The sequence below is a fragment of the Danio rerio genome, chromosome 2 (genome assembly GCF_052040795.2).
Source record: "Danio rerio strain M-AB ecotype USA chromosome 2, GRCz13ab, whole genome shotgun sequence".
Lineage (NCBI taxonomy): Eukaryota > Metazoa > Chordata > Actinopteri > Cypriniformes > Danionidae > Danio > Danio rerio.
In genome coordinates this window covers 36960305-36979349 of record NC_141022.1, presented here as the reverse complement: position 1 = coordinate 36979349, position 19045 = coordinate 36960305, and the positions used below count along the sequence as shown (strand labels likewise).

The 19045-nt window shown below is 33.6% G+C and overlaps 1 protein-coding gene and 1 long non-coding RNA gene across 3 annotated transcripts in view; both read left to right on the top strand.

The window, feature by feature from the left end:
* b4galt2 (beta-1,4-galactosyltransferase 2) overlaps window positions 1-19045 on the top strand; it is a 201162-nt gene that overhangs the window by 35943 nt on the left and 146174 nt on the right. The window lies entirely within an intron of this gene.
* Window positions 9532-12387, top strand: LOC147837144 (uncharacterized). Its single transcript, XR_015478698.1, has 3 exons — window positions 9532-10396; window positions 10536-11259; window positions 11478-12387. It is a non-coding gene; the product is annotated as an uncharacterized LOC147837144 (long non-coding RNA).

The window sequence follows — 19045 nt, the reverse complement described above, 5'->3', positions numbered from 1 at the left end:
CTCGCTCTTTGGTGATTAGAAAACTGTAAAAATTTTGAAAAATCGTCCTGATTGAGATGCCATTGAGCCGTTATTAGCCCAAAGAGATTTCGCAAATGAACATTGATTGCATTCAGCGCACCCTTTCCATCATCCTGTTTACAAGAGCTGACCGGTTGATGTTAGTTTAGAGAGACTCTAATGTAATTGAGGCATGTAAGAAGCAGAAGTTTCCAGCAAGACTTCTGTGCCGGTCCCAGGTGCACATAGAACAGATATGTTATTGCGGCAGAGGCCTGAGGGGAAAAGCCAGGGTCTGTGGTAGATTGCATCCCAGCTGGCAGGTGTGGCTCGTGGGTGATGATGACTCACCGGTGCCTGGTGTCTTCCTGTGTCAGTGTGTGGCAGACACCACATTAACGGCAGGAGGCCTTCCGTGTTATTATCACCCACAGGCAATTAATGCATTAGAAATGTCCTACAGCAAACAGAAAGGCTTATAGCTGTAGGTTTATGACATTGAGGCTTGAAAGTGAAAGAGCAGGCAGTTCTCATTTTCACTGGTAAAATTTCAGTCATTATTATTATGTAATTTTCTGAGAACAAAAAAAAAAAAAACTCAAATACAAATATTGCTGTTTAGAGTTTTTTCTTCTGTATAAAATGACAGAAGATAGTCAGATTAACAAAAGTTTTTATTTGTTGTGACTGAACATAAAGGGTGACCAACGTCATCTGAAATTAAAATGAAATTAAAATTTAAATGTCTGATAATATTTTTTCTTCTGGAGAAAGTCTTATTTGTTTTATTCCGGCTAGAATAAAAGCAGTTTTAAATTTTTTTAAAAGCCATTTTAAGGTAAAAATTATCAGCCCCTTTATGCAATTTTTTTCCGGTAGTCTACAGAACAAACCACTGTTATACAATGACTTGCCTAATTACCCTAACCTGCCTAGTTAACCTAATTAACCTAGTTGAACCTCTAAATGTCACTTTAAGCTGGATAGAACTTTCTTGAAAAATATTTAGTAAAATATTATTTATTGTCATCGTGGCAAAGATAAAATAAATCAGTTATTAGAAATAAGTAATTAAAACTATTAGAAATATGTTGTAAAGATCATCTCTCTGTTAAACAGAAATTGGGGGAAAAATATACAGGGGGGCTCATATTTAGGGGGGCTAATAATTGTGACTTTAACTGTAAATATTAGGGTTTGTGGATGTCAACCAATTTGGCATGATATGATGTCTAATGTGAAACATCACAATGGATGATGGCATCGTCCCCATAGCCAGCAGTGAATTAATTATTTATGAATAAGTCATTAATTTATAATAAATTAATTATTTGTAGCCTACCCTTCCAACCACCTGTAGCCTACCCTTCCAACCACCTGACCCGCATGGTCTTTGTTTTACCCTTAACCAAATCATAAATAAATAAATAAAGTTACACACAAATTATCACCTGTCAATCACTTTTTCCGCGGGAATCTGACATGAATAGGTTTAAAATTACTAAGAACAAGTGTGAAAGCGAAAGATTGAAGCCGTGTACTGACGCTGTGACACGTTACCTGATTCTTGTTACTTTGCACTTTTTTTGTGACCACATGTTTTTACATTCTAATTATTAAGTTGCTAAAAATACTACAATCGTATGAAATATTCACTGAAAATATTTAATTTGCTGCTTGTTCCAACTAATAATTCCAACTTATAGTTCCAACTAATTTAATATTTTGTTGAACCAACACAATATTTTGGCACAATTTAATTGTTTTATGTTCAATCCACTTAAATTGTTAACTTTATCGATTTGTGTTGGGACAACATTTAGGAATTGTGTGGAACCCAGCATTTTTTTTTAAATAAACTATTATGTGTTCTTTGAAAGTGTGTACTTGGATTATATGAGTGGCATAAAATGGTCTTAAAATATATAAATAATATTATAAAAAAAATAATATTATTAAAAATATATAAAACATTAAAAATAATATTATTAAAAGATAAACAATTTTATTGCTTTTTGCAACACATTTTGGTGCAATATTTAACTTAGATTACATGACATTTAAAAGAAGTCTCTTTTGCTCACCAAGGGTATATTTATTTGATCACACTAAATTAAATCAGTGATTCTGTGAAGTATTAGTTCATGTTAAAACAACCTAATTCAAGCATGATTCAACTATATTTTAGAATGCTATTTATTCTTGTTATTCAATGTTGAATTTTTAGCATCATTACTCCAGTCCTCAGTTTTGCACTATCATTCAGAAATAACTTGCTGAATTACAACATTTTGTATTAAAGATAAAAATGTATCGCATTCTGCCTTCATGAAAATAATGTTGTAAATATGACAAGTGCGCCTTTACAAATGAATAGTTCTGTCAGAGACTCATTTCAGTGTCTCACAGAGCTGATGTGTTGAGATACTGTAGCCTGCAGCATTCTGTTCGTGACCAGATTTCAGTAAAACGTGGCCTGGTGCCTGCCGACCAGCTGGCTCAAATAACCCTGGCCCACAGGAAACTGACAATCGGCTCCATGAGGATGGACAGACATTCTCTCTGGCCCACTGACATTGTTCTTCCACTAAAGTTCCATTAAGTTAGATGGGAAAAGCTCAGTGGTTTGGGCACCGGTAACACTTCAGCAGAAAGAGATTGTGAGACCCGAGAGGTAAACACTGAGAGATCAGAAACGATTACAAGGTTTGTTCACGCCAAAATCATTAATTCACTCTCATACACAGAGTTCTTTCTTTTCATTTTGAATTTTCATTTTTTGGAGAGGTTTATAGCTTTACGAAATTTGATATTTAACAGGGTAATGACTCTTTGAACATTGTGGGTTGTTATATTTTGAGAAGCTATTGTCAGAACTGGGCTTTTGGCTTTGTTTTACTTGCACTTAAATATTTAAAAGATGAAAATCATCTTTTGGAAGCTGTTTGGACAGAACTGTGTGTAGGTATAATGTGTCCACTGTCATACTAGGGTGATATTAACAGATTTAGACTATTTTTAGAAATTTCCTGATGTTAAAATAGGATCCAAATCCCTCCCATAATGAGGCCGACCGCAACATGACATAGAAGGGCTGTTTCCTCACCCACCGGATTGATTGACAGACGCATATTACCATGTCTCCGTAGTACATCGTACAAGTTTAAAACAGTTCATGTTTGAAATAAATTACTGCGATTTTGCCATCTTATCACCACAGCCACGTGTCAGTACAATTATAAAAGAAGATTAACATAACGGATATCCTAACAGTGGTAAATATTAACTTGTATCCTGTCACATTTTCTGTGCAAAGTTAAATGCGCGTGCTGTGTGTGTCTGTCTGTGTGTGTGCATAAACTTTGTATCTACATTGTGTGCGACTCACCGTTGCAGAAAGACTTGAATTAACTCCACAACAAATACATCAAATAATCATTGGGAAAGTTCTTAATGCAGTAGGCCTGCTTCCTTCATGCCTGTCGCTGTGCTGTTTATCTGTCACAGCTGAGGCAGGAGATTGAGGCATACTCAGACAGGCATGTGGGAACAGTGTGCGGGGAGTTCTAAAGGCACAAGCAACAAAAACAGCTACATTGTGTTCAGAGCAGAAAAATCCAATGTTCTAAAAGGTATAATAAATAATCTGCTGGGTGTTTTGAGCTGAAACTTTACAGACACATTCTGGAGACACAAAAGACTTATCTTAAATCTTGAAAATGGGGGAAAATAGGTGCCCTTTAAAAGAATACTTTATATTGATAAAATACTACAAAAAGCAGAAGCAGAAAGTTGAAGATACAGAATTCTGTTGTGTAGATGTTACAGTATAATCGGCAACATTCACATGTGCATTTGCCCCAAGCACAGTTTCTCTTCTTCTGTCAGTTGCTTCCTATCTGTGTTGTCAGGCTGCCACAATGTATTAATGACCTAGTACAGTGTGAGACCAGAGATCTTTATGTTAATAATTGTACAGGAGCTTAGAAAGCAAACTGACATTGTTTTTTCTATTCATTCATTCTTCCATGTTTTGTCAGTACTAGGGGATATTTTTGGTGGCAATCAACCCATTTTCTTGCATCAGTGTAAGCAGTGTTTTCTCTTGGTATTTTGAGCTGCACTGCTTCTATTAATAAAGTCTATCTCAGTCAATAATAAGTCTTGTGTATACAGGATATACATTTATGAATGGTCATAGACCTTTGGTCTGCTACCTTTAATCAGTTTCACCTCAAGAACTCATTACACATTAAATGATCTTAGTGCGTACTGTAACTTATACAGCATGTTGTTATTCATGATTATAAACATGAATGGATTAACAAGAGCTCATCATTATGAGGAGTAACTAAATGAATTACCGAGAGCTTAGTTTTAATGTGAGCGCTATATGCTCATTTAATTTTCATTAGCGATTTGACTTTGTTTATTAAACTTAATTCTGTTTTGACTGATTAATGAAAAGTTTAATGGACGAAAGCAGATTTCTAATTTGTTTATTTCTTTGAATAGCATTGAAAGAACAACGAAACGGTTTAAGTGGTGGTCCTTTAACTTTCATTGAGAGTCTTAATGCAAAACTGCTGTTTAATCTTCTTTAAATAATCTTGACTGAGTCCCATATGGTTAGTCCTCCAGGCAGCCCCTGGCATTTGATCTATCTCTTTTTAATTGAAGTTCATATTCAGATCTTCCTAATGAAGAAAGGGTTTAGAAGAAGTCTAGCCGAGAAGTAGTTAAACATCAGCATATTCTTCTCTAGCTTAGCAGCCCTTGTATAATCTTTTAGAAAATTGAATATAGGACCGAAAAGCTAAATTGTAATAATAATCTCAGTTCAAGTTTCCACTCGCTCTCCATTTTCGAAAGTTAGAGTTCATTAAAGCTTTAGAAAAGACTCAATGCACTTTCCCTCGTCCATTTCAGCCTTGTTTTAAGAAGCTTCTTGGGATTTTTCTCATGAATTATTTATGATTATTCTTCAGTTCTTAGTTCATACATGGGATTTCCTGTGGCCCGGTACTGTATTAGTGAATTAGTGTTTTTTCTAAAACTTCCTTGTCTTTGGCCTGACACCCCAGGGTCTGTAGGGTTTCTCTTGAGCAGAGGGTATAAATAGTTCTTAGGCATCACCCAGTCGGGTGCAAGCTTCGCCTCTCACCTTCCCTGAAGCACTTGCCTGCTTCTGCAGCATGCTCACTGAACATTTAGATCAAGTGTAAGGACACTTAATGTTCCTTGTCTTACATGAAGAATACTTTCCTATACTACTTTATAATGGAACATTTCTATCCGCTGAGTAATGCCGAGTTGCAGTGCTGCAGCCTTTATATATGTGCATTTAAAAGAGGTGAAATTCTACAAGGTGGCATTTTGACAAGAGTGAAGTATTTGGTTGTATTTTGTTTTAATTTAATCACTTGATTCATCAGAGTTGACTGCCAAATCATCACAGAATAGGATGTTTGGTTTTTCTCTCATCATCAAAAGCTAATTGCTTCCAGTTAAATCACAGTTTCTCAGATATTTAAGCTCATATATATATATATATATATATATATATATATATATATATATATATATATATATATATATATATATATATATATATATATATATAATTTTTAAAATTATTATTATTATTATTTTTTTTGGAAGTGGAGGAAATTTAAATGATTTTGGTAATCCAGCGTCGTTCAGCATGATCAACCTAATTGTGTTCTAGAGTCCTCAAAGAAGCAAGAGAGATATCTTCTTTAAGACCAATGTAATTAGACATATACAGTACTTCTCATATGAAATGTAAAAGCTTATCAACTCTTGATCACAAATAAGACTGCACAGATTGACATGAAGAAAGAAGAAATTGGAACAACCAGTCGTTTTCTTTGCTTTAGATCTATGTCTTGATTTGCATACAAACTGCACTGCAGCAACTTCATTTTACAAAGTCTATAAAGGAAATGTTAAGAGAGATCAGAGAAGTTTAATCATGCTGATTCTGACAGGCTTTTCATTCAGTTTGTGAGTAAAGGTAACTGCTGTATCACATGGAAATAGCCAAATACTAATGTAAAAATATGAGATACAGTCATTTTAAAGGGTGGTCAAATGCTATTTCATGCATAGAGATATATTTACATTTAAAGAGTTGGACTCTCATGCTTAAGCATGGATCAGATTACAAAATATGATTTGGACCTTCCTCAAGAAAAGTGTGAAGAAGTGATCAACACGAGTGCAGAATCATGACTTTCATACTTTAAAAATCCACTGTATTTTTACAGTATAATTCTTGTAACCACACAGTTTTTTTTACTGTAGATTTTATGGATTTTCTTTTTACAGCACAGGAAAATGTTCTGTCAGATGTGCTTCAAGAACACAAACCTGTTCAAAGCATTTTTTTTAAAATTCAGGCTCAGACTACAGGACACTTTATATCTGACCTAACCTAACTGATTATAAAAAATTAAAGCACAAATCACGCAAAGAGAATCTTCACATATTTTCTTCCACTCAAGGTTAAACATGGACACAATGCAGTATTTAGATGCCTATAACAGACTACAAGACATGCTCATGTTTTTATATTTACATTTGGTTGTATTTTTTTGTACATCTTAATTTGTCTTTAACGTTTCCACAGCTAATGTTTACATATGTTACAGTAGCTAGCAGCTGCACGCTACTCTTAGCCATTACATCTGAAACAGAGGTAATTACTTACTTCTAAGTGTCATTTTACAAGAAATGTTACTTAGGCTGTCATGTTGTTGCCAAACTTCCACAAGCAATTCCTCCAACAAACACATACAGCAGCTTGGTTCGTGGTCATGCATCTTAAACCTCTGGATGTGCCTGCGTTGCTGATCTGGGGGTTTAAGATTTTATCTGAAAATGCTTTGCATTACCAGATAATCTGGGCCGAACATTGGAATTAACCAAGATCCTGGACAAGATTGTCATGAAGGGTAAATAGGGTATAAATCAGCCTAAAATTCTTGTACTGTGAGGCTGGTTAAACGATTAGGTTTAGGATAAGCATGTTGGTTTCAAATGTAATAATGCTAATAATAAACAAATGTAAAGTGTTACAAATGTAAAAACACAAGTATTAAGTGCTACATATTAGACATTTCACTTTTATGCAAAGAAATGACAAGGATCAGCGGAATATATACTATATTAATAACATACTACGTAATATATATTTTTAAATATATGTAATTTTATAAGCTTACATTTTAGTTTTTAATATAATGTATATATATTTTTTATTTAATCTTCATTTCAGTTAGTTAGTTAGTTAACAGTATAACGCTGCTGCCTTATTTCAGACACAGTTTTGCTATGATTAAGTGCTGGTCTGTTTGGACGCTGAGTGGATCCTCAAAATATGATAGTTAATGGGGCGGCAGTATTAAGATTGTCACATCGGTTCAGTGTCTGAGAGAAGATTGTAGACACAGAATCAATGAATGCCAAATGTGAACTCAAGAAGCGAAAGAACGAAGCGGCATATACGGCAGGCAGAGAAAATTGCATCCATCCCCGCCATAACACCCAGAAAGCCATTAAGGCGCCGGTGCCTTAACTAGATGAGCAGCAAGCTTTCCAAATGATAAATGACAAAACAGGGGACTAATATTGTCATCTGGAAGCGGATAAGAGTTTTTTTTTTCTTTTTCCATGTGATGTGATTGCTGTGATGGAAAGCTTTAAGCAGAGATTGTGGATTTCTGGAGCATATGTATTTGTTATGGGGTAAATTTAAAAAGCAGATGAGAATGCCGTCACAAACCGTCCTCTACAAAGCCATTTATAAGTTGAAACCTTGGTTATGGTGAATAAAACATCAGTGTTATTAATTTATTTTTATTTATCTGTTTCCTATTGCTTTAATCAGACAAGTGTTCCATTCGTGTCAGTTTCTGTTGATTTATTGAATGATTTATTCTGTGAATATATTAGCTCTGTTTATTTGTGCATTGTGTTTGTAAAGTTTTCCTGGATTACGTAAGGGACGGCTCTGGGAGATCAGGGGTGTGTGCTAAAAGAGATCAAAGGATTTGATGTGCAGATATTGGATTAGGACGAGGCCTGTTAATACAATAAGCTTAAACGGATGGCTATTATGGCACTAACAGGATAAGTGACCTCTCATCCTGTCTGGTTAAACCAGTAGACGCAGGTTAGATCAATACGAGGTCTCGTCTCACTGCGGCCTGTCGCTAATGTCATGTTCATGCCAGTTGGAGAGACTCCAGTTCTCATTTCAAAACCTTTGAAGCTCTGAGAATATGATGATGAATCTCACTGTCATCGAGCTCTTGGCTGAGGTATTCTGGTCACTGCTATTTATTTTATACAAGTCCAAATTTCACTGAATTCATAGATTTGGGAGGTATCCAGATTTTAAAAAAATTCTTTAATATATATATTTTTTGAACTAAGCAGCTGCAAAAAGTTTTAAGATGAAATATTATTTTCTTTTAGTAGAAAGAGCTAGAAGAGTTTCCTTGTGTTTTGTATGAAAAACAGAACTCAATGCCACGCGTGGTATTTGTTATGGAGAAACAACAGCTGCACAGCCATAATATACCTTTGAGAAATGAGATGTTTCTGTGAAATACTAACTTTTTTTCTTAGTTTGTAATAGGACATCTTGCTTAAAAATAATAATAAAATGAGTACACAATCATTTTAGAATACTGTGTAAGAAGGACAACAGCAATAATCATAATAATAATAATAATAAAAATATAATAATAATAAATATTAATAATAATAATAACATTACTTTTACTACTACTACTACTAATAATAATAATATTAATAATTTAATATTAATAATAATAATAATAATAATTGTGTTTTTTTATTTTTAATAATGATTTTTGTATTATCAATAGTAATAATAATAATAATAGCAATAATAATAATAATAATAATAATAATAATAATAATAATAATAATAATAATGACGATATAATAATAACAATTACAATAATAATAATAATAATAATAATGATTTAATATTAAAAGTGTAATGATAATAATAATAATAATAATAATAATGATGATAATAATAATCCTGTAGTTTTTATGATTTTAATTATGATTATTATATTATCCATAATAATAAAAGCAACAATAATGAAAAATATTATTATCATCAGTAGTATAACTTAATAATAATAATAATAATAATAATAATGATAATGATGATGATGATCATGATGATATAATAATAACAATTACAATATTATCATTATCATTATTATTATTTATAATAATAATAGTAATAATAATAATGATAACAACAACCATTATTATTATTATTATTATTATTATTATTATTATTATTAGTATTATTATTTTTATTGTTGTTGTTGTTGTATCTGGGCCATGTATAAAAAATAAAAAAAAAACATCCATATTTGATTTGTGTCCTTCTTTACAATGCTAAGAATTACGAAGCAGAACAGCTCACATTGCCTGTAGTTGTGAAACATGGGCTCCAGAATGTGAAAAGAGCCTTGATAATGTCCCCTATGAGTCTGTCACCCTACAGTGACCTTCAGCTGCTCAGAGAGATTGCAGTGTTAAGGGTCTGCAGTGGGCAGAAGTAGACCACCATTTCAGAAAAGACCTGCTATTGGCATCACACCATGTCTGATTCAGGGGAAATGCATTCTGTGCCTTAGTCGACACACTGCAGACACAAACAAATGTTGTTGTTGCTGTTGTTATTGTCTTTTGTGCACTTGTCCATTTTGAGGTTTTGTTTTGTTCAGTGTGTTGTAAAGGAAATGTCCAGTGTTTGTTTTTTGCACTTATACTTATATCAAATATACTGTAATTCTTTGGTTTCTCCTGCTCTGAGCCAAAAATCTCCACTTTAGCAGAATTTTATTAGTTATTTTCATATCTATATTCCAAAGGTTTTTTTGATGATATTTGGTCATAAATAATTTTATTATATACATTTTTTTCTACAACAAAAAAACAGAAAATGTGCCTTTTTATGATTGCATTATTTTTTGTTAAATTATGGGGTGATTTAAAAGAAATACATCGCCTCACAGCAAGAAAGTCGCTGGTTTGAGTCCTGGCTGGAGTTCTCTCCGTGTTCATGTGGGTTTCCTCCGGGTGCTCTGGTTTCCCCCACAGTCCAAAGACATGCGCTACAGGTGAATTGAATAAGCTAAATTTGACTCAACTATGTCAAAAAGTGAAACTCATTTACATATTTAAACATAATATTAAAAGTTGTAGCACAAAAAATGTTTGAAACTCTGTAAATATTCAATCAATTTGGGAAGTATGGTGACAACTAATAGTTTGTTTCTTTATTTTTATGCCTGTTCTGTCTTAAACAGGAAAAAAGGTCAGTTAACCACTATGATAGTTATATAACAAAATACATTTCTATAGATCTCAAAAAAAAAAAAGAAAGAAAAAAGCATTGTTTCAGTTGTGAACACAAGGTCGTTTACAATATTGAGCATTTTCATTGCACCTTTCAGGAATGAAGGACGGCGCATTGAAGGAGAGAGAATGAACTCTACCAGAGAATAACTGCATGCCACAGTAATTGATTTTTAAAAAGAGGAACATAATCCTTGAGCTCTGGCACATTCTTCTCTGGCAAAAGCTCTTTTCAAGTTTGCAGTGCTACATTCACACTGTTTTTGGTGATGGTGAAAAACAGCGAGACAAAGCGAGATACTTAGTCAATTCTGGGTGTTGAAAAGGATGGTTTATCACATTTTTAAGCAATGAACGCAGAAAGACTATCTTTACAGCAATGCAGTTTTTTAAAGCATTTAATATTGCTGCATTGTTTGACTGTTTGCCAGATTTACATGTAATTTTACTGTTGCGGATGATTTTCTTGTCAAACACAGCAATGCCAAAATCACAGTTTGGTTTCCCTATTGAAATGATGAAATAACAGCGCTGTGGGTTGTTTTGGATGGACAGGTTTTTGCATTTGGCAGTATAATATGGTAGGATAGTTTTTGTACCTCATGCGTTCTGCTATTTCTGTTTTCAGTTTCATTTGTTATCTTTCTGAACACTGTTTAAATCAGATTTTCATAATCAAAAAGCATGTCATATTCATTTCAAACATGAAATCAGATACAGTATAGCATTTGTTTTTCTCAAATTCAGTTTGATTCTTGAAAAGGGTAACACTTATTTCAGGGTTTTATATTTTAAAGGTGCAGTATGTAAGTTTGACACCCAGTTGTTAAACTAAGTATTGCACTTCTGGATCAAAACAAATGCTAGCGCAGGTTGCCAGATCGAGGATAGGAGCGAGTGATTTAAACCGTGTTCTGAATAAAAAACAACAGCACCCGATAGAAGGAATATTTTCCATATTAAAAAATAGTTTTTGTCCTAACCAACACCTGAAATTGATATATTAGAAACGGCTTCTATTTCTCACAGGTGAACAACAGAAGACTATGACAATGATCACCTTAGGTACACCTCATGTGCTTTATTCAGTTTTAAATGCTAACAATGTGAGTTTGAATGACACTTTACATGATATTTATTGTCATACTACTGAAAACAGCAGCAGATAGTTCATCTCAGGCCTTGAAAATAAAGTAAACTGTTTGAAATTGAACTTTCACACATATGAGTGATTCAGCATCTACATTTAAAGAGGTTTAACATGTATTAATTAAATTATAAACCTTACCATTTCGTGAGTGAGTGTATATTGTGTGCTTCTGAATGGCTTTATTTCAATTTCTGTTGTGCAAACAGCCAAATTGTTTATTACTGCGTATCTCATCACGAAGTGTGTTGTTGGAACACAGTGTTACAATGTCACCTGTTCACCTAATGATTACATTGATAATATTTATAATATTTGCTGATTAATAACATCATGTGGAAATCTGAATCTGCTTCTAATTTTGGAATCTGCTACTGTCCACTGGAGGTCACATTTTGGTCACGGGCGCATGCTTTCAGAGCCTTTCTGAATGAATGAATAAATAAATGAAATGCACAGTTTTCTACCAAGGCAACCCGGGGTGCTAAAATATAGTTGACTAAACTGGGCGAGTTAAAATTACCAAAACAAAGACAGCGTTCTGGCACGGAAAACACATTTTTATTGCTGAATATCTGACTTCAGCATTGTTTGTCAGATAAACAAGAATGTTCACTTAGCATGTTTTTTAAATATCTGCAAACATTTTTGTGCTTTATAAGAGTCAAAAACATACAGAACTTTAAAGGTATTTTGGATTCTGATTTAAATGTTCTTAACACAGTTGTAGCTAAATCAAATTTTACTTATCAAAACACTTGCCTAAATCATTTACATCATGCTTATGCAATTTAAAGTTGTGCAAAAAAAAAAAAAACAATGTTATTGTTATTATTATTAATCCTATAATAATAATAATAATTATTATTATTATTATTATTATTATTAGTAGTAGTAGTAGTAGTAGTAGTAGTAGTAGTTGTAGTATTAATATTATTATTACTATAACTATCAAGACCTAGAATAGTAAGGGTGGTGTCCGCGATACTTCCCTCCGGTCTTCACTTTCTTCCGTTTTCACTTACGGGTTAATGACGACTTCATTGTTGTTTACCTAGAGCGCCAGTTCAGCTTGCTCCGGCCCTGATTACTATTATTATTTTTAAACCCCTACAGTTGTACAGTAGCACAGTATTTTGTTCACTAAAATATTTTTGCTGCTTGTTCAAACTACATATATTAATGAGCTAAAACTAAACAGTTCTTGAGTTTTTTAGGGACAACATAATGGTTTTTGTTCTATCAACCTAAAATTATAAAACAATACATTAACTTAATGTAATGCATTGAGACGATATGTATTTTGTGGAACCCAGCATTTTTTACAGTGTATGTACATTATATGATGGTAGTTTTATCAGAAACGATTCAGAGTGAGCCTGAAAGCACTCTCTTAGTCTTTTTAATCAGGTGAAAAGTTGGCAGCGTCACCGAGACACCTGCCAATAACTTGACAATAGGAAAACAGTGACTTCAATACTTCTGCAATTGGCCTTTACTATGCTTCATAAATAAAGAAAGAAGACAGAATTGGAAATGTTAAACTTCAAAACTAGTTATTGAATTGTTGTAATGAGATCTTCTGTTATGTTTCAAGTGAGTTTTCTACTGTAGCATTTGTTCACTTCTTTGATGCATATCGATTGTTGCTGTGAAAACAGAAAGTATCATTTTTTTTTACTGAATTGACATTTTGCGTCATTTAATCAATTTTGAGCAGAACAATTTGTCCTTGTTTGCAGTTCTTGTTTACCCCTCCAGTTTTTTCGTCTCTGTTATTGTCCTGTTCCATCAGCCAAATCCCAGAACCGAGTGAAAAGTGCTGAAAACCCAAGTGTTCAGCATAGTCTTTGTCAGTGGTAGTTAATGTCAGCCACAGATGAATGACTTCTATTAATTGGATTTAAAGACAATACCGACTAGTAAGTGGACTGCTCATAAATCATGAGGACTTTAGGTGCAGCATAATGAAACTGATGAAGAAGTTTGGCTGCAGAAAGCATTCAGTGGCTCTGAATCTTAACTAAGAAGGGACCTGAAATTGCATTACGAGAATGAAATGATGTGGTTTAAGCTATCTTATGTTATACTTATAAACCCTTTTTTAATTGTGAGTTGGGTAAATTAGGCCCTTTAGTAGGACCTGTTTTGCATTTTAGATTCTGTGAAATGTAATATCTATAGCCAAAACATTCAATCTAAACCCAGTGTTGTTATGAACACCACAGGATGTGAAATGTCTATGAAATGCAGGGAAATACATTCGCTAAAGAAATTATTGATATATTAGTGCTCGGATCTTCTGATGTGTAACACTTTAATATAATGGGGCCAAAATCAATTTAATTCATGTGCAATAGTAAAATCTTTATGGTTCTGGATGGGTTAAACATGGATAATTGAACATTATCAGACCCATAATACAACTTGATGCATCGATGCATGTATTTTAAATACATTAAGTAACTGTTATCATAGGCTTATCTTGTTATGACAGAAACATATTTCCTGTCTTTCTTCCTTTAAACGTTAGATGCACAAAATAAATGCACAAAGAGAAATGGCTTTATTAGTTTAGCATTTTTATCTATTCCAATAACCTAGCCCTTTACCTAAAACTGCCAAGACCTAAAGATTTCTGCTATTTTAGATTTTAAAAGAACATCTTTCAGTATGATTTACACACTTTCTTCCCATAGGGGAACAAAAATGCCCCATATACATAGGCAACAGCCACACACAAGAAACACAAAGAGGCTTCAAACCATCTCCTAAGAATAAAAACTCCCCATTACATTAAACATCATTTCAGTAACAGTGTTCTAATATCACATACAGCAACAACAAAAAAATCCATGTTAATGACCATCTTTGTCTCGCAATCCATGCCTCGTCACTAGGGATGCTTATAATATCTAATTCATCATTAATGGAAAGGGCATTTTTAACCAAATAATGGTATCAGTTTAGCGATTAAAGAATATTATGTTTATTTTTTCAATTGGCTGCATGAATGTGCAACACATTTTTATCTCCCAGGATGGTAACACGTGCAATCACACGTGCCTACAGACATATTTGCCAAAGAAGCAAAATGAAAGAAGGATATTGCTGGTTTGAAACAGACGAGTTGATGGTTGTGATGATCGTCATGGATCAGCATCATAAACACTTCTGTTTAGTTGCACAATTAAAGAATGAAGCCGCAAAACAAAACTTTCTGAAATGTGCGCTGCTTTGAAAACAAGCCGGCCACAAGCCGGCCACAAAGCTTTAGGATTTTCTCTCCATCAGTGCGCGCTCCGGCACCACTCATAAACACAACAAACAGGATAGTTGTGATGATTTAGTGTACAACCAAAAAACAAAACTTTTTTCCATTTGAGAAATTACAGTTTTTAATAGTTCTTATAAAATATACATTTTTAAAATAGCCTAATCTACGAATCAAACAAATAAGACACTCAAGACATACTATTTAAAATAATGACTCCTAATAAAAATGTTGACAGAGGTTTATAATATAACAATAACAGCGGAGCATTAATTAAATTAATATTTTCTGTGGAGAGATCAATTTGAGGTAGCCTGCTATTTTTAGAACCTATGCTATATTTTATTCTTTTTTGATTAGTTTATTATTATTTATTTTTTCTATGCTGTTGGAAACGCTGCAGCTGCATAAAGATGTTCTGTTTGCAATATGTTCGCAAGATAAAATAAATGCAATAAAATAAAATGCAATATTCAATTTGTCAGACACAAAATATACACATACATTTTTAAAATTAAATAATTATATAATATTAATCTGACCAGTTAACCGTTAATATTCAGTTAATGAGCGACGGTTGTCGGTTGGCAAAACTAACTAAAATGAGCTACAAATTTTTGACTGACTGAAGTGCTGTCCAACATTAGAGTGCTGTCCAACATTAGACTAATCATTCGCCTTAAAGTGGGACAATGGAAAATTAGATGAAAAATATAAAATATGCAGTTTAGAAATACAACATTCTTATATATTTTGAGGGAAAAACATTCCAATATAACAACACAATTCTTGAGATTTATTTTTTTTGGGACAACTTAACGGTTTTATTTTCAATACACTTAATCACTAATATTTAACTTAATTAATTTGTATTGGGCCAACACAAATGAATTGTGTGAAAACCAATAAAACTGTCGCTGAACTTTAGGTTGTTTTTGGAGAAGGTGCCTTTTGTTTTATGATTGCTCTGCCCTCAAATATGACTGGACATTTGAGAGGTCATATTCTTTTGATCACAATACACCACAGCTTTGGCAAACACATAGTTTTACTGGCATTTTGTTTATGGGGGAGCTACAAGAACCGGACCTTAGGTGACCCACATTAGTGTCCCACTTTAAAGCAATTCACCCTATGTTTTGTATACTTTAGGTTTGAAAGTTAATGGTATTGATCTTGAAATAAATTGTAAGTCAAGTATTGGCATCAAATAAGTTTCATTTTAGAGGAAAATAACAACATTAAACATGCCTATTTCCACCATCAGGGCAGTGATTAAGAAATTCCAGGCAACTGGAAGTGTAATCAATCATTTAAGCAGAGAATGTGGGTACATTGTGTTCACACACTGTTAGGAGGATGAATTCAAGAGTCTGGAAATCAAATCTGCAGAAGTTAGTTAGGACTTTCTTCAAAACTATAATCTGATGTCTCCTATATAAGGACAAATTGTTTGAAAGAATATTAAGATAAAAGCCTCTACTCACATTACAAACGAAACTCAAGCATCTTTCGTTTTTTTTTTTCATTGCTTATATTTACCATGCTGTTAACTTTAATGAAGGCCGCTGTACAAGTAACCAAAAAGTTCTGTGAGTCAGTATATCTCTCTATGAATTTGGCCACACAACAACTTTAAGTTGTTTTGGTCCACTTCCTTTGTGAAATGGCCGAGGCGTATATCCAGTAAATGGCTTGTACCTTGAGGAAGTAGGTCACCACTGTAAATATGCCAGCAGTAGCGGCTCCAACCGTTGTAGCTGTATTGATCACCCAGCCGCGGCCTCTGGAGATCCAGCTCAAAGGTTTTGTTTTCCCTCACTAAATAAGAGAATGGAATTGCGCAGCACTGATGCACTACTTACAGTTCCTTCTGGGTCTAGTCTTAGAAAAAGCTGAAAATGTCTCTGAACTGTCGTTTTCTTCTCGTCATTACTGGATGGGCACATTTACTAGCACACTGTCCTGAATGTCTGTCTGTGAGCAATGATTGACTGGTATTCTTAGTGTTCTTTCTATTCCGGGAAGTCTTTGTACAGTTCCTGAAATCACAAGAATGCTATGGTGACTTTTCATGATGTTGTTTTAACTATTAAGAAAAAAAGTGTATGATGGGGAGTTTTTAACCTTTTGTCTGAGCATGGCTTTAGTTTTGAAATGTAAATTAATGTTTAGCTTTGTATTTTTGTTTATAAAAAAATCACATAAATTAATGCATTCATATATTCAAAATTCTTATTAAAATGTACATTTTTTAATTGGGGTGTAACAAGATGCTTACTCTACAAGACGAGACCAGACACAAGAATTAGACGAGACAAGATTTTTACACTATTATTTTAAGAAATCTTTAATGATGAAATATATAAATGGAAAATAGTATTTTATTCAACTAAACTAAATGAACTCACAACATGCAAACCTGTTTAGTTGCTTTTTTTAAGATCAACTTCTATTTAAATGAGTTCTATGCAGTAAAGGACATGCAAACACTGCAAAATATTTTGCTTATATATTAATGAAAACAAATCTTTTTATTAATAAAGGTGCTTTTTGAAATTAGCTTTTAAAGAATGGTATTTTAGTGCTATTTTAATGAATTCTGTGCAGTAAAGGATATGCAAACACTGCAAGATATTTTGATATAAACTACTGACTGGTTTTTCCCCTGTACAATGTCACATGAGAAATCGAACTCCATTTCACAAATTGAACATAATTAAAAAAAAGTTTTTGGTGTTTTTATTTTTCCTTAGTTTCAGTTTTATACAACAACATTTTATGACCACGTGACTAACACACTTCTGGATGAGAGTATGACGTAAGGACTGATATGAGAGAGTTGTTTTAATGGTGTTTTAATAGAGTTTGAACTTTTCACCTCAATAAGAAATCTCGTTGCAATTTAATCTTGCAAAATCTCCTCACACGATATCTCATCATTCTTCTTCTGTTTAATAAACATATTTTTTCCATACTTCATTTGTGCAGTTTCTCAAAATATCTACAGTTAATCTGAATATTATCTGTGTAATTAAACACTGAAGCTGATTTTCACTTTACTTTTATAAGGAAGGGATAAAGTACATTAACAAAAAACGCAGCATGAGAGACGAGCAGATACATATCAAAGTTTACTTTTTTTTTTAGCAAAGTTTAAGATTTGTGTTGGGACAGAATGCATAAATTGTGTGGAACCCTGTATTTTTTACAGTGTGTTGTTGGGAGACACCCCTCATGATTGTGAATCGCTTTGGGTGTATGGCCATACACAATAAGTGCGCAATATAAATAAGCACATTACATTATGTAAACATGTTTGGAATAAACACAGTCAATAAATGACATTTATGATTAGCAATTTAAGCAAAATGTCCTTGCGTGAGCTTTTCTAAATCTATATTTACATTGATATCACTACCAACCCTGCCTAATATGCGCTACATAAGGCACACTTGAAAAAGATTGGCTCACTCTATACACTGGGAGATAAATACACTCTTCTTCTTTGTCTTACTGGCACAGAATGTGTTGCCTGCATGTTTCCAATGGACTTTCAGTTTTGGCTGAATCAGCTGAAAATGTTTTTTTTTTTTTTTTTTCGGTTTGTTCTGTCTGTCTCCCTCGTCTCCCTCAGCACTTTGTACAAAACGTGTCTTTTGGACTTAATTTAGAACTGATGGTCAGAACCGAAAGTCTGCTTTGGAGCTTTCAATCAGAATGATTTTGTGCTATAGGCCTTCTGCTCAGATATCTCTCCAGCTGGCATCAGGAAAGGGGTGCATGTGGCCCAGTTAAACCCCAGGCTTTTGGTGTGGCCACAGAATGATAAGGCTGAGCCAGTAACAAGCCCTCAAACCTCTTGGCCCGAACTCCAATTACTCTGGAACCCAGCTATAAGTGCTCAGCATGGACATAAAAGCCAGTTTAGCGGGGTATAATTTCACCGCAGCCATCAAGACTGCCCTAGGCTTCTGTTGGGGTCATATTTATGACTTGTTCAATGAAAAGCGACCAAAGAAAATATACAAGGCTTCATGGATTCCCTGTTCGGCTGTCGGCACATTCGTGTACACTTTTCAAGAATATAACCCTCATTTGAAACACAACTAAAGTATTTCAATCAATTCCTGAGCAAAGACAAGGTTCGTTTTGTTATAGAAAGGACGTGCAATTTTCAATGACAA